This window comes from Sphaeramia orbicularis, chromosome 1, assembly GCF_902148855.1.
Source record: "Sphaeramia orbicularis chromosome 1, fSphaOr1.1, whole genome shotgun sequence".
Classification (NCBI taxonomy): domain Eukaryota; kingdom Metazoa; phylum Chordata; class Actinopteri; order Kurtiformes; family Apogonidae; genus Sphaeramia; species Sphaeramia orbicularis.
In genome coordinates this window covers 20,928,936-20,946,885 of record NC_043957.1, presented here as the reverse complement: position 1 = coordinate 20,946,885, position 17,950 = coordinate 20,928,936, and the positions used below count along the sequence as shown (strand labels likewise).

General features: G+C 40.7%; 1 pseudogene; it reads right to left on the bottom strand.

The window, feature by feature from the left end:
- LOC115427541 (noelin-2-like) overlaps nucleotides 1–17,950 on the bottom strand; it is a 100,738-nt pseudogene that overhangs the window by 12,275 nt on the left and 70,513 nt on the right.

Genomic DNA, 17,950 nt, shown 5'->3' with positions numbered 1-17,950 from the left:
GTCAATTCTACAGAAACCCAACAGAATCCTCCTGGAGCAAACACTTGTGACTGGTGACAGTGGCGAGGAAAAACTTCCCTTTAACAGGCAGAAACCTCGAGCAGACCCAGACTCCTGGAGGATGGCCGTCTGCCTTGACCAGTTGGGGTTAAAGAGAGAGAGTAGAGAAGGGGAAAAAGAGAGAGCGATAGAGATAGGGACTGGGGGAGAGGGGGAGAAGGGGGGAGTAGGGGGAGACACATGGAGGCGGTTGAGGATAAGTGAGTGGTGATGATGAGGGCAGGGAAGAGGCCGGACCACCGCAGCAGGTCCAGAGATAATCGTGAAAGAATCTGTGGTTGTCCTGGGAAAAACCTTATTAGAATATTTAAAATGGAATGTTTGAAAGTGCTAGGACAGGAGGTGCTCTCGGAAGAGCTGGGTCTTCAGGAGCTTCTTGAAGATAGGCAGGGATGACTCTGTTCTTGTAGCACTTGGTAGAGCGTTCCACCAACGTGGAACGACCCATGAAAAGAGCCTGGACTGTCTTGTACAAGGTCTGGGGACCACCAGACTACGTTCCCCAGACGAGCGGAGTGGTCGTGGGGCGACATAAGCTTTTATTAGTGCACCTAAGTAGACAGGAGCAGACCCACGGAGAATTTTGTAGGCTAGGATTAAAGATTTGAATTTTATGCGGGCAGCTATGGGTAGCCAGTGTAACTCAATGAGTAAGGGGGTGACATGTGCCCTTTTAGGCTGATTGAAGACCAGACGCGCTGCTGCATTCTGGACCATCTGTAGTGGTTTGAGAACACAAGCTGGGAGGCCCGTTAGAAGAGCATTGCAGTAGTCAAGACGGGAGATAACCATAGTCTGCACCAGGAGCTGGGTGGCCTGTTCGGTTAGGTATGGCCTGATCTTTCTTAGGTTGAACAGAGTGAAACGGCATGATCGGGTGACAGAGGCAACGTGATCCGTGAAGGTCAACTGATTATCAATCATGACTCCCAAGTTACGTACTACACTGGTAGGAGCCAGAGGTATGGAGTCAAAAGTGATGGAGATGTCCTGCTGTATGGTTGGCTTAGCTGGGAAGACCAGCAGTTCAGTTTTGGACAGGTTCAGCTGAAGGTGATGGGCTTTCATCCATGCAGATATGTCAGAGAGACAATCTGAGATCCGCACTGAGACTGTGGAGTCATCAGGTGGGAATGACAGATAGAGCTGGGTATCATCAGCATAGCAATGATATGAGAAGCCGTGTGAGTGGATGATCTGACCGAGTGAGGTGGTGTATATGGCAAAAAGGAGGGGGCCCAACACAGAGCCTTGGGGGACCCCCGTGGTGAGGCGGTGAACTGCTGATGTGTGCCCTAGCCAGGACACACTGAAGGACCGACCAGTAAGGTAAGATTGAAACCAGGAGTGTGCGTGGCCTGTGATGCCCATGTTCCAGAGTATGGATAACAGGATATCATGATTGACAGTGTCAAATGCTGCTGATAAGTCCAGTAGAATGAGTACTGAAGACTTGGCTGCTGCTCTAGCCTCTTTCAAGGCTTCTGTCACAGACAACAGAGCCGTTTCAGTGGAGTGGCCGATTTTGAAGCCAGATTGGTTGATGTCAAGGAGGTTATTTTGGGAGAGGAATTCTGTGACCTGTTTGAAGACCGCCCTTTCGATGATCTTAGAAAGGTATGGGAGGAGTGAGACTGGTCGATAATTCTCCACTTGAGTGGGGGTGAGGGAAGGTTTTTTGAGTAGTGGTGTTACCTGCGCTTGTTTAAATACTGTAGGAAATGTTCCTGAAGTCAGTGAAGCATTAATCACATGTGTGATTGGTGCTGTGATAGTAGGGGCTACAGACTGTAAGAGGTTGGATGGAATAGGGTCCAACAGGCATGTTGTAGGACGGCTAGAGGAAAGGAGTTTAGACACCTCGTTCTCTGTGAGGGGAGTAAATGAGGGGAATGACGCAGTTGGGCTTTTATCAGTTGAGTTAGTAGTAGCCATAGTCTGGGGAGAGGAAGCAGTGTGTGATGATGATGATGTTGAAGAAGGAGGCGTGCAGTCTATGGGTGGATCAGTGAACTGACTGCTGATAGTAGACACTTTATTTGTGAAAAATGAAGCAAAATTGTCTGCTGTCAGATTAGTAGTGGGCGGTGGAGGTGGAGGGTTGAGTAGTGTTTTAAAGGTTGAGAATAGTTTCTTGGTGTCGGTGGCAGAATGAATTTTGTTATTATAGTAAGCCTTCTTCGCAGCAGTGACACTGGATGAGAAGGATACCAATAGTGACTGGAATGTGATCAGGTCAGAAGAGCTTTTTGTTTTGTGCCATTTTCTCTCTGCGGCTCTGAGGTTGGTACGCAGCGACCGGAGGTTATCATTGAGCCATGGGTGGGACTGGGAGGATCGAGCGGGTCTAGTAGATAGAGGGCACAGATTATCCAGACAGGAGCTAAGTGTAGAGCACAGAGACTCAGTGGCATCATTAACCTCTAAGGAGGAAAAAGTGCTGGGGGGAGGGAGAGCGGAGGCTACGACAGTGGAGAAGTGGGTGGGGGACAAATTGCGGAGGTTGCGGCGGAAAGAGACCATGGGGGAGGGAGCAGAGTGTTTTTCAGGGAGAGACACACTGAACTGAATGAAATAGTGGTCAGACAGGTGTAAAGGTGTGACTGTGAGGGCATCTGTGATGCAGTTTCGGGTGAAAATGAGATCGAGCTCTTTACCAGCTTTGTGGGTTGGAGGACTGCAAACCCGCTGTAGCTCAAAAGAGAGTATTAGTGACATGAAATCTGAGAAGCTGGGATTGTCTAAGTGGATGTTCATGTCACCGAGGACTAGCATGGGGCAGTCATGCTCTGGGATGGAGGAAAGCAGAGTGTCAAGCTCATCAGGAAAATCACCCAGTTGCCCTGGTGGACGATAAATGACAATTATGTAAAGTTTGACTGGTGCTGTCACTAGGATGGCATGGTATTCAAAGGAGTTGTATTTGACTGAAGGTAGGAGTTGATTGTGTTTCCATTTGTTGGAAATTAACAGACCCACACCACCTCCTCGTCCAGATGGACGAGAGGTATGAGAGAATGTGTGGCTGATAGAAAGTGCGGCTGGGGTTGCATTGTTTTCAGGCGTAATCCAGGTTTCAGTGAGAGCCAGGATGTCCAGTGTGTGATGGTTGGCATAGGCAGCAATAAAATCTGCTTTGTTCACTGCAGATTGGCAATTCCATAACCCTACAGAGAAGGACGCACCAATGACTGCGGTGTATATTAATGGGCGGAGATTGGTGATATTACGATGCCTTTTAGCAGTGTGAAACCCCATACGTGAACCGAAAATAACAGGAATAGGATGGTGACCAGTAGAGAGATTGTTCCTCAAAGGTGAGCTGGTGTGAGTGAGGGGTGTAGCTGTCATTAGTGAGGGGCTGGGAGAGGAGGAGAGATCAGCTGGGGTGGTATTCAGTCTGACTACAGACTGTACAGGAGACTCTGAACGTGGTGATGTTTGATGTGACCAGCAGGGGGAGCAGGTGACTGCAGCAGAAGACGGGGAGCGTAGTCACATAGGTGTGGGAGTGGTTTTAGTCTGGACAGCGTGTTGAATGTTTTGAGCCAGGACGCTGCTGCCTAGTGTAGAGGGGTGGACGCCATCGGACTTGTAGAAGGAGGAGCGGTTCCAGAACAGATTAAAGTTATCAATAAAACTGAAGCCGTTCAGAGCAGAGGCGGACTGGAGCCAGGTGTTCAGGCTGAGGAGTCGGCTGAAACGGCCCACACCACGGGCAAAGGAGGGGAGGGGCCCGGAAATGAAAACAGCCTTCCCGGATCTTTTCAGTTTATCAAAGAGGTTTTTAAAATGAACCTTTGTCACTTCGGACTGTTGAAGAGAAGTGTCATTGAAGCCCACGTGAACTATGATCCGGGTAACGGTGGACGGCAGTGAGAGCAGCAGCTGAGGGAGTTCATGGAGGATGGAGGTGACGGTGGAACCAGGAAAACACCTGGTTATGGCGTTAAAGAAACGGACGTGACGGATGATGGAGTCCCCGAGGATAGCGGTGGTCGGAGGGAAAAGTGGTCGAGGAGACGGTGTTGAAGGTGAAGGGTTCCTGGTCTCTCTAGGTGGACATTCCACGGGTGGACCGTCGGAGTGACGGCGGACGGCCTCTCGGAGAAGGCGGCGCCGGGCAGAGGAGCGGACCGAGGAGCGGGGACCCTTGTTCGACGGCTTTACAAGAGGACCGGCTTTAGGACCGTCGCCGGTAATCAGTTCGGTGGCAGCCACGGAGTCAGCAGGAGCCGGTTCCGGGACAGAGCCAGGTGGGATGGGGGGCACACCAGCCGCGGGGGGAGGAGCCGGAGCGTCCTCCACGGACAGGACGGCGAAGCGGTTTGATGTGCTGATGGTCGGCGGTGGTGAGTCTTTGCTCGTGTTGTTTTTGCGGCCACGAATCACCACTTCAGACCAGGGTGTAGAACACGGGGGGCGAGAACAGGCAGAGGAAGGATCCCATAACACCGTATCATCACAGGAGGCTTTGTGCTTCTCTGCGCTTTTCAGGAACAGACTGGACAGTGTGGGAAGGCGGCTGGAGAAACCACAGAGCTGGGCATTTTTCTCCTCGAGTTCTGCGGAGAGGCGCAGTATTTCCTCTTTGAGGTCCGCGATAGTTTGGTAAGCCTTTACCAGGGTTTTGTTGGCTTCGACAAGAGGACTATCTCCGGCTGATGAGGATGACGCCATGGTGGAAACAGCGAGATACCGGGCAGAGCGCGGGAAGCGATGGGTGACAACCAGAGGTAAGGATCCACTGACAATACTGACCTGCCCTGATGAAGGTTTGGATTGATGGCGTCAAGTTAAAAAGACACGGTTAAGAGGTTAGGTTCAAGTGAGTAAGCGTTGAAAGGCAAGAAATAAGTAGTTAAAAGGCTGGATTTCTAGGAGTAGATCCGCCGGCGGTTTGACAGACGCCACGCATGCGTGATTAGCTGTGATCCAGATCCAATTTCTTGGCAGATACTACTGAATGCAGCGCATTGGGGGGATTTAGAGGTGGGTATACACAATGCTGACTGGAAAATAAGTAGGTATACTCCGTATACCAGCATATACCCTGGACTACACCAGTGATTGTACCTGTTGTGTAAGTTATTACCTACAACTACCATCGATCTGTCTCGCCTCACAGCAGGCGAGTGAGTTGTCATACAGACCTGTCAATCAATGTCTGACACACAGCATAAATCCTTTAAATCCAAATCTGAGATCTTTTTAATGGAAGAAAAAAAGATGCACCGTCATTTAGTAGTATTTATAGAGACCAGAATGACTCCTGGGAAAACATATTGATGTCTAGTAGTCATGAGCAGTACAAAACTGAAACATGCTTCGATATAGGCTTTGTATTAGAGCTGAGGTTCTTGCCCCTTTAACAGAAAGACAATAAATCTGAGGATGCACCTCTTTCCAAATATCCCATATAACGGAGTTTAGTCCTGTTCAGTCTGTTTAGTTTCCTCTGCATCTCTGTGACTGTTTTAACAGACTGTTACAGAAATAACCACACGGCTGATTAGCTATTTCACCAAAGGACAAGCACAGAACATGTTATAGGTAATGTGTTGTGCTGAAGGGATAATCACACTGTGGGTGAGTTTGTTTGTTGCAAGGCTTTCACCTCGGAAGATGGCTATGATTCTCGCAAGTAACTTTTTATACATATATATTTTTAGTTTTCAGCCACAGAAGACACTAAAACACTGACAGTCTCGTCAAGCATTAAAATCAAAGCCGTACAGGATGTCAACACATACACATCAGTGAGTGACACATCAAAAAATTGGCTCTGCACATGAATTCCTAACCACCGTGTTCATGCTCTCTTGTGTCTCCAGAATCTTGTTTAGCACCAGCTGCCACTGGTGACAGCAGAGACAAAACTATGGACAATAAAACAGCTCACATGGGTCATTTTAAATGACATAACAGGATCATTCTCAAGAAAACGGTAATTTTATTCTTGTAACAGAACTGGAAAATAATGATGAATGCTCTCATCTTTTATAGAAACGAGCATTCAAGTCCTCGTACTAATCTAGATGGTTTATGTTACTATTAATTGTGTTTACATGGTAAATACCTTATTTGAATACAGTTTTTGCTTGTGTTTCTGTATAGGAAGAAAAAGTACTTGTGTGAATGTAAGGAGCTATTGCTGGTTTGTTAATTAGCCACATATTCATATTGATTTATGTGAATAATCCGGTGGAGTTATATTTGTTTTCAAAGTGGCTATTGCCACAGTACTGTGGGACTGACTTTCTCATTTGACTATTACCACAGAACCACCCAGCACCCTCATTATATCATGTGTAGACTGGTAACCTGTCACCCTGCTGCCACAGGACTGGCAATAAGCACATGCCATGTGCCTATCCAGTTACAGGAAAAGGCTAGGGTACCAGTTATTGGATCTTTTGCGGACTCTAAAAGTTTCACATCCATACACATATCGTTTCAAGAAATATCTGCGTCCAGGTGGAAATAAGAAAACTGGGTTAAAACAGTGTAATACGTATGCCACATCTATATGTGGCGCTGTACACAAACAAAAACAGAGCCACAGGATACACTAACATCACAGAAGAATCCAGTGAGCATGTGCATGAGGTCCTTCTTCTTCGGTGCAATGAGTACAAACATAAACACAAGAAAAAGAAGAAGATGGCAGGTTTTGTTGTAGTAGTGCTAATAAACCTAGCAGCACCAACACAACTCTGTAATCCACCATTGTTGTTGTTGTTACTAGTTGTTACGTCTGGGGCTTTCTTCTTCTGGTCATGTGGTACTATGGCATCATCGTTACCAAAAAGTGTTTTGCCTATTCATATGGCAATGTGAGGGCGACATTGTGAGATTTTCCTCTCTGGGACCCGTTCTCCAAAAATATCGTTTCAGAGCACCGATAATGCTGGTGTCATGTGGGCGAAAAGCCGAAATGATATTAAATGTTTGCGGACTGACATAATTTCATTGTTGTGTGTACAGGGCATATATGGCATATATCACCACAGTACTGTGGCAACAAGAGGCTAATGAGTTCATGGAACAGTATCCATGATTGGCTCTGGCAACAAAATGTCGTTACTGCTCATTGTCACAGTGCAAATGCTATCATTTGATTGGTTCTGTGGGAATAGACAAACTGATAATTCGTGCCACAGTACTGTGGCAGTAGCCGTTGCCATTTCTTTTTAAAGCAGCTGAACCCCTTGAAAAGCAGGCTGATAACTTCTCACAGAGAAAATAAATTCATTATTCATAACTATTCAATTAATTTTATGTTTGCATTAACTACAAATGAGACTTAACTCCATATTCATTTTGTATTTGCGGTTGTATTTATTCGCTCTGCTTTACTGCACTAAGCAGCTCCAAGCTGCTCACAGCACTTTTCTGTGCAGCTCCATCAGACTCCAGTCATTTTTCCCAATTTATCTTCACAGAAACAGTCGATCAGGATGCATGGTGCTAAAACAGCATCCAGTCCATTTAGACAGTCTGAACCTGACCCACATCCATCATATTAATTATGATAAAATTCAATTTATTAGTCACTGTAATATTTTGATTATATCATAATTACATATATTGAAAGTGAAGTTTGACCTACAGCTACATTATTTGGACAAAAACATTTGCATATTTTATATCTACGGGTTGCAAAACTTTACATTCCCATTGATTTGAAATATTAACTTGATAAAAACCTTGAAGTCATTTGAGTCAGTAAATATAAATGCCATAGGAGTTAAAAGCCTTATTTTTCTTCCTGAGTTAGAGGTGAAGAAACCAGGTGGTTAGTTGTGGTATAAAATGATTATTTACGGTCAGAACATAATAAATATTTCAGAAATCTAGAAGTAGAGCATTTAAAACGATTATGATGACATGATGAGTGTTGCGTATAACAAAGTAAAAACAAAGTCTGAGGCAGTCCTTGACTGCAGATGACAATATAAACAAAATAAAACATTTATTGTAATGATATTTAGTGCAATATAAAAATGGTATTACGATATTATCTTTATCGTTTTTAACCCCAGCCCCTAGAAAGCAATAAAACACCTGTATTCAGTGTGTCTCTATAGTCATTCCTCTGTTGTCACTTCTTTGATAGACCTGATCAGAGTCCTTACTTCTGAAATGATCAGTCGAACAAGAGCAGAAAATGTCCCAACAACAAATCAGTGGATCGGTATCACATTGACACAACAGTAGGATTTCATAGAAAACTAATAAATACATTCATAAGGGCCATAATAAAGATGAAGCAGCATTTGTGTGTTCAGCTGCAACAGAAAACAAACTTCATTTACATTGATCCTAAAGGTCGATACTTTTAAAACAACCTCTCATGTGTCTGTGATTTAACTCTTCATTAATTCTTATTTCACTATATGACTTAATTAGATTAACTTCTGGAGGATTTTTCCTTCTATTCATCAGTTTAAAAATTCTCTAACTATATTACTCTATTTTGATCTATTCTTCTCTTTCTTCTCTAAGTAGTTCTATCCTTTTATGATTTTATTTTCATCATATATTTATTTATCAGCACAAAGAACTGCCTTTGTGTATGAACTGGTCTATATATCCAAAACAAACCTGTCTCTTCTTGTCTGATAAGATCCCATGATAATTATATTACATGCATTTTGCACTGCTGAAGCTATCGACTCTATTATCTTCTTGTTTGAGGACTAATGTGCAGTTGTGATCATCTCTTCTTCATTTTGTGGTGTTTTAAAGGAGGACTGTGAGTCAATGAACAGCATCAAAGATCCCCAGAACCATCTTAGACTTTACATCCCCCGTGTAAAAAGAAGGGATACCACAGATCATTCTTCCCCACAGCCATCAGACCATAACAGTTTTCAGTAACAACCCCCCCCCCCCCATATCACACAGTGTCTGTGCAATCACAACATAAATATGTATGTAAAATTTAAATAGCAGATTCCTTTCTCCTTTTTATATTTTACTAACGTGTTGACCCATGGGGATCCACAAGTTCTAGAAGTTGTAGTTTTTATGATGTATACAGGGGTTGGACAAAATAATGGAAACACCTTCTATGATGCCACAATGTTAGGTGTTTCCATTATTTTGTCCAACCCCTGTATGTATTCATGCATGCTGTACTGAGTTTGTCCAGTAGTCACCACCAAAGCATTCTGGCCATAACAACGTGACTGTAAGGCTACTGTATTCCAAAATTACGAAAATCTCCCAGAATATTGGTCCTATCAACTTACTGTTTTCATGAGTCTGTTCTTTGACCTAAAATACATAAGTATGACAAACTGCAGCAGTCAGTACTTTCCGGATTTTGTGTGAATCCTGAGACACACATACACACACACATAGACCACTTGGCTTTTATAATATGGGTTTTATAATATGACCACGGGTCATATTATTACCAATATCTAGAGACTGAAGTTAGTAAATGTGTCATTCCTGTTTTTAACTTAATTTCCCGTCATGCAGCATGGTACAGTGCTTCCAGTCAACCATCATGGGCATAGGTATTCCAAAATTACAAATATCTCCCAAAATATTGGTCCTATCTGCTTGGCGAGATATTTAAAGTGGAGATGGGACTATTCCTCAACTGTAGCTACCAAATTGGCCAGTTAAACACGTCTACATTTCTCAGAACTGCGCGCGCACATACACACACACACACGCACACTAGGGCTGCACGATTTTGGCAAAAAAAAAAAAAATCCTGATTTTTTCCTCTAAAAACTCGATTTTGATTTCGATTTTTGGGTAAAACTACAAAAGACAACAAAAGTCAGCATGTCGTTTTCGTGAGCAGCCCACAATGCAAGGCACTGCTCTGACCTCAAATCTATGATGGTATCACGTGATGAACCCACAGAAGTTTATTTTTTCTTAATTAAATCTTTATTGAATGAAGTAGAGTATACAAACAATGTATACAACAAGAAAATAACAGAAGTTTGCCAGGGGGAATACACTACAATACAATGTCCAAATCAGAGCAAATACTTATGTTTTTTATAGCCTTTTTTATACCTGCCTTTTTGTTTCCAGATTTATCTAACAGCTTTAAATAAAGTTCAACATCTTTCAAAAAATAAATAATATTTGGTTTTGTGTTACAGAACTTACATTTGTGAATGAAAAATTTAGCAAGTAAGAGGACTAAATTAATTATTAAAAAAAAAAAAAAAAAAAAAACAACCCAAAAATAAATATATATATATATATATATATATATATATATATATATATATATATATATATATACTGTATATATACTGTATATATATATATATATATATATATATATATATATATATATATTTATTTATTTTTTTTTTTTTTTTTTTTTTCCAGGGTATCTGGGCCCACAGAAGTGACACCACTGTAAGACAGGCATCAGCCGTGCATGCGTGGACCACGTTAATATGAGTGATCCACATGCGGTTCTATTTAAATTGGGGGATCTGTGCGTGGAACAGACCAACCCAGGACATGCTGGAGGGATTCTATCCTGGAGCTGGTGGATGTGTGTGGGCACAGGGCTGTCTGGGCTCCTCTGCTGAGGCTGATGACCCCGAGACCTGGACCCGGATCGGAAGAAGACAGTACGGTACGGATCCGGGACAACGTAAGATGAGGGATCCGCATGCAGTTATATTTCAGTTGCGGGATCTGTGCGTGAAGCCACGGCTTACATTGCTGTAAGTACTGCGGGCTCATTAACACATTTAAAGTCCGGTCATTCCACGGACTTCTGTGACAGACGGCTGTCACTGATAGGAAGAGGAGCCTACGGGAGCCCGCAAGCGCGTGGCCCGCAGGCACGAGAGAGATGAAATCGATTTTATGATTTCCCTTTTTTAAAAATCGTCCTAATTAAAAAATCCGATTTCGATTTAAAATCGATTAATCGTGCAGTGTGTGTGTGCGCACACACACACACACTCTGACACCTTCCAGTACTATGATATAAATGTTTCACAAGTGTATATTGTCAGTTTTCTGTCTTCCCTGCACTTTATGTTTTTTATTTGCTGCTATCAACTGTGCAATTTCCTCATGGTGGGATCAATAAAGTCTTGTCTTATCTTATCTTATCTTATATATTCTTCCAGTGCAAGGATCATTCCTTGCAGAATGAACAGTCCACCAGTATAATCTAATGACATGGCTTCATGTTAATGAATCCTTTTATGTATGGATCCTTCCTTGAAACTGAGAAACAGCCAATAATCATCTTTTCACTTCAGTAACTCCTAATGATGACAAAGATGTCATCACGATCAGTGTGTTTAAAGATGGCTTCAGGTGAAAAGTAAATGCATGACAAACAATTTTTTGCAATACCGTATCTAGCCCAAGGTAAAAATCAAACAAACCACATACGTTTTTTCTGTGTTTGATATAATTCTCTTGGTAGTGGCCTCTCACCAGGATGTTGCTCTGGTGCTTGTTGTAGTACAGCGACCCGTTGTAGACCACATGGCCAGTTCCAGCCCAAGGATGAGGCAACAGATGCTGCACAAAGTTCTGTCCTTTGGTGAAATCCCCCATAGTCCGGTACTCCAGCACACGCCTGCCCTTATAGTATCCATCCATCGACCACACCTGACAGAAAGAAGATGAAGACAAAGTTAGAAATGTACACAGATTCATAAAACAACCACAGCCTCAAAAACAGACAAAGCCTCACAGCCTCTAAAATGAAGCTCCTGTTTAACTAAAATTGCTCTGCAAAAAAGAATGTTAGGGATGTGAACAAATACTTCTGGGAAAATTAGTCTTTTTTAATTTTTATTAAAAACAAATATTTTGTCAAGCATGTTCATGCATAAATAAAATCATTGCCTTAATAATATATTTCTACTAATACTGAGCAAGATTTAACCAGTAACAAGACCTAGATCTAAATTTGTGGTGACTTCCAATTAAATTTTTCTTTACATTTAATTATATTCTAATTATATTAATGAAGAGAAAAGTGAAGAAAAAGTAACTTTTTCAGGGAAATATATCATTAACTGAACATAAAACAAGTGTCTCCATCCGCCATCACTTGTCAGACTACATGGGTTTTACTAGTGAATCAGTGTTGTAGAAGATCACAGTATTTCCAACACCCAAATGGATCATATCTGATAACAACAACAAGCTGAGAAACTGACTTTTTGTTCAAGTATTTCCATATATTGATAGAACTAGTGGTTTAAAACTTATTAACAGTTTAGATGAGTAGATGCTTTTGGTTGCTAGTGGCCGTTTAGGTCTTAAAGGGTTAAAACAATGGTCTGTTTAATATCCAAGCAGAAGAACAAGACTGCTTTCTTTGTTTTAAGAGGGCTACAACTAGCATCAACTCTCAATTTAAGAATAAATATCGTGTGTTTCTTAAAGAACTGTGTTTTAGTTGCCTATTAAAAACACAAATTGCTTAAAAGTGGTCATATTCCCCATTTTCAAGTCCATTACAGTCTTGCAGAAGCTGAACTTTTATCCTAATTTTAAGAAATTGAACCATGCAAAATGTGTTTACGCCATTGGCTGATTGTTCTGCTTGATACAAAACACTTTGGTTGAAGTTCAGGAAAAGTGGTTTCTTTCTTGTGGAGATTTTTTTTTTTTTGCAGTATGAGTGTTATAATATGAGACAGTAATATAAAAATTGAGCACTTACAACATTGTAACTGACATGAAAAGCACTCAGAGATGGAGTCTGAGAATCACATTTTGTACAAAGGCCACTTGCCAAAAAACCCTGATCTAGACTGGACATGTAATCTCATATCAAACCATGGCCAAGTCCTATTGATTTTGTCTCAAGAACAATATATATAAAAATGTGTAGATGATTTTAAGAATATTTGTCTGATTAATTTATTATATGCACATCAAGCCAAATTAGGGTCAGTACTGAGATACTATTTCAGATCATTTTATGTGTTTAAATAATGTTTTTAGTTGTGAAAACTTATGTTAAGACACCTCAGCAACAGCTGCTTATCACACTGGGGCTGGAGGCTATAACAAGGATTCACATTTACACCAGAGTAAACCCTAATTTAACTTTAAATTATGTTCCACCAAATTTTAGAATAGCTTGTTTAAACCTCTATTTACAGTGTAGTCGATGATGCTTAGATATCCCAGGAATCGTTTGCCCACATATCATCAGATTTGGAGTTAACACAAACATTGGAGTAAACAACAACAGTTAAACATGAACAAACTTAAAATACTGGTTAAAGTAATTTGATTCTTAATTAATTAAATGCGAATGCATATCCAAATGTAGAAGAAATTAATATGTTTCATGTTTAGCAATTTATGCTGTTTGTGTTTGTTTGACTGTTTGAAATTAATCAACCTGAGTTTATTTGTTTCTTTTTATTTAAAGTTATCAACCTCTGTATGATCCAAAATGACTTAACAGGTATAAAATAAATGTCATTTGTTGGATTTGAGTTGTTCAAGCATCCTCTCTGGTTTTCTCTGCCTTTGACAATATTTGTTACTATAATATGCTGAAATTATGGATTTTCTTTTTCTCTGTGACAGTAAAATACACTGTTGCTGGGGTAAAATACTTTTACCTCTTTGCACGAAACAATTTTAACAATGTGATTTATTCTTTATGGTTAAAGTGTAACTGGGACTCAGTATGTAATCATTACACCTGGTCAATGGAGATTACTGATGTGTATAAATAGGAATAAAAAGAGAAATGTGTCTGGAGACATAATTACTCCAACTTTAATTATTCCAACTTTATGGGCAACAGTGTACTATCAGACATTACAGCTTTAAGTTGCACATTTTTTCCAAACAGACCAAACTGAGTCTTACAAAGCTGATATTCAAAACATTCAAAGAGTCTGTCACATAAATGCATTTTGGAAACACAACATGCCTCATATTGCACTGATGATTATCAGAGTCCCTTTTAGTGTGAAGTAATGATGGCACAGTTACGTAATGATCTAACATCACCATACAAACCGACATTATAGCCATTATCACCTCCAGGTTATTTCCTCTGTGGGTGTTTTATGTTGCAAGGTCTAAGTGAAGTTTCAAGTAGTTACTGTGTTGAAAAGCAACATATTTTAAGACTAAGATCCTTTATTGTCAGTATACAGTACATTTTACCACACACTGAAATTCAACCTCTGTTTTTAAACCATGTCTAGAATGTGCAGGAACACACCACACACTGCAAACTAAGAGCAGCCATGGCAGGCACCCGGGGAGCAAATGGTGGGTTAGGTGCCTTGCTCAAGGGCACATCCGCCAACAACTTTTTCTGCCAGTCTGTGGAATCGAACCGGCCCTTTGGTCACCGGCTGACTCTCCAGCCCTCTGGGCCACGGCTGCCCCCCTTTCGTTACGTGGCTGTTGCGTAGGAAAACCAGCCTGCAGGAATGGCATTTTTATCTCCAAATCCACAGTGTTAAGCTCTGGTTTTAGAATCTTTTCACTCAAACAGCTAATGAGCATTTTACCACTTATTTCAATAAACTTCTCCCTTTTGTAAAGTGTAGATTTCTCTTCTTATTGCAAGAAATCCTAACAAGTGGAATTCTCTTACACTGGGAGATAATTTCACTCACACCTAGCCTGTATTTACAGCCTTGGGAATAATTATTAGACCACAGTGTTGAGAAGTCAACATTTGCTCTAAATGTGACTTGCAAAGCCATCAGGGTTTTCTTGTGTGCAAATGAGAGTCAAAAATCTTAAAAAAAAAAAAAAACACTGATGAAATATTTGCTTTACAAATTACAAGCAAACAAAAACTCAGTTTTCTCAAAAACAGGTAACATTCAAATGAAGTGCATCTCATACTAAAAATGTTGAGAATACAATTGATATTCCAAAACCGGACGTAGAAAGGTAATTCCAAAGACTTCTACACTGAATTTCTACTGATAATCACACAAGGTCTAATAATTTTTTTTCCCAAACCATATCTTTTATATTTAGATATTTAATTTCTGCAATATAATGACAAAGGTATTTGGGTTCAAAATCAATGTATGTGAACCACAAATGTGAGATAAATTGCTGTTTTCCTTAGCGGCCTGAAATGAAAGCAATTATTGTGAAAATCGAAGGTAATACATTCTGATTTATTGCAGGTAAATGGATTGATGTCTACCCCTCCCCACCTCTGAAACCAGCCTGACCTAAATGGAAATAACAGCCTGATGAAGAGTAAAACCAGATAATCTGAAAAGTAATGAGAAGAGGTGTAAATTTAGGACAGAGGAAGAGGAGGGGGATCGCCAGAGACAATAGTGGGGGAAGAATAAAAGAGAACGGAGGCAAATTGAGCATCAACAGCATGGGGGATTAATTACTCAAAGAGAGGTGAAACAGATGAAAGGAAAGAGGAGAAAGCATAAGAAGAGACGGGATTGTCGATGTAAAAAAAACGCTGGTTCTTCTCTCAGCAAACAGAAGAAAGTACAGAGGGCAGGAAGAAGGGAGCCGATGAAAAGGGATTATGTTTTGTGGGTCAGAGGAGAGAAAACCTCACAGTGTGACGGTGCTATTTTTTAAAATACCATTTGGTCTGTGGCAGCAATATTCATAACTCATAAAAGATGAACGTCTTTTAGACAAAGGTAACTGATTGCACAGATTGTGTCGGCCTTCAATAATAACGTTTGATTGAGACAGAGCTTGTGGTTTCCAAAGACAATGAAACAAACTGATTGCTCCCTCCACCTCCTTCACTTTTCTCTCTCTCTTCTTAAGCCTCCCCTTCCTCCCTGTTTTTCCTCCCTGCTTCAGCAGCTCATCTGATGAAGCCTTCTCTGTTTTAATTCCCTATAAAGCAAGATTTCAAAGGAACACGACTGTCTTTGTTTTCTTTCAGCCAAAATCTTCTTGCATTTGAATGCACCATTTGCTTTCTATAAACAAGCTCCAGACGTTGACGATACAACGAATGGTGCGAGTGGGGAAGTGAGCAGGAGGTTCAGCTGTTGGCATATCGAAGTTTTAAAGATTGTTGCACCATTTTTCTGTCTTATCCTTTAAAGGAAATCATAGGATTTCAATGTAAAGTCCTCTTATAATAAAGCACTCACATGCTGTTCAATGATTGTTTCCTACACTGTAAAGGATAGGGAACAAGATCCACAGCTCGAACTCCGTGCAAATATATCTATTGATTCAGCAATTAATTGACTAATTCACTAATCCTGGGTGCAATAAATCATTAGTGCTGTGTCAACATTAGACTTAAAATCCATACATGTAATCTGAATGGCTGTTTCACGGTTCGAAGCCTCTGTCTACCAGTCTATGTACTGCTGCAAAGAAGTCAAGCAGGTTCACACACATTAAACATGGCAGCACAGAAGATCTGTACAGTCAGCACGGTTTCAAGGTGGAGACCACAGACTAATGTCACCCCACAGACAGCAGAGAAAAAACATTCTGCAAAATACAGATATATATATGTAATCTATGTTTGAGAACAAAATAATACATTTGTACATATGGTTCTATCTAAATGTATAATTTTATATGTTTTAACCATAGATAGGATGAACCTTCCCTGACATCACCTATTGGTTTGTGAAGCCTTGAGAGGTATAACACGGCCATGGATGGTTTTATGACACAAATGCTGATATTTGGATAAAGACGGTGGATTTGGAGCTGAAAACACAGACCATATTGATGAACAGTGTCATATTAACCCATAAAGACCCAGTGGTACTTTTGCAGATGTTCCCAAATGAATTTTTCCTCTATATTTAACCTTTTTAAGGTGATTTATCATCATTTATTGTAATATTATCCACTTCATTTTGAGGTTTTTCATTAAAAATTATGTATTTTCCTATATTTCATTCACTGATCATGCAGATGAACATAAAAGCTCAGATTAAAGTTGAGGGTTATTAGATCTGAAACAGAGAAAACTGAAGAAAGAGTGGATTTTTTTCAGTCAAATCTATCATTAACTGAACAAACACCCAGTGTGTCCATCCACTGTCATTGATCCAACTCCATGGGTTTTACTGGTGATTGTATGGTTGTAGTAAATGATGGTGTTTCCACGTTCACTATGGAGCCTCTGAATGTCCATATGGGTCATATCTGATGACCATGAAAAGATGACAAACTGTATTTTACACCAATTATTTACATGTATTGATAGGATTAATGGATCAACAGGTATTAAATATTTTACATCAGTAGATGGTTTTGGTCGATGGAGGATGTTTGAGTCTATGGGTTAAACACCAGGATATTAATATCCAGTACTCAGTAAATGCTAAACTATGACAATTTGATAACATCAAAGTCAGTAAACTTCTTAACACTAATTACTACTACCTGAACTAATTGGCAGGCTAGTTCACAGCCGTATAATTCAATAACATTAAATGCTAACATCAGCTAATGCTATATTGTGATTAAACTTCATGACAGAACACTGATGGCCTAGTTCCTGAAACTCCTTGAACACAACTACAGCAGAGCTGCCTGTCAGGGAGAAAATACGTTTTTTTGTTTTTTCAATAAACAAGAGTGCTGAATGGCCGACTTGGCAGCGGAGCTAACTCTGTCAATCAAAGCCTAAACAGACAGACTCACCTGTCAGTCACAGCCACCGCCATCTTAATTATGCAGAACTTTTTGGCCGTAATATGATCTAAATAGGCGAGTTACATAAAAATCCACCCCTGAACAGTTGTCATTAACGGCAACATGAGCTGTAGAGACCAAAACTGTTTTTGTAACAGGCTCGGAACATGTTCATTTTAACATCAGGGTCAGTGGGAATTGACTCACTTCTGCAGCCAGAACCCAATGGACACTAATGTAGAGCAGATTTTGACACTTCAGTATTGGC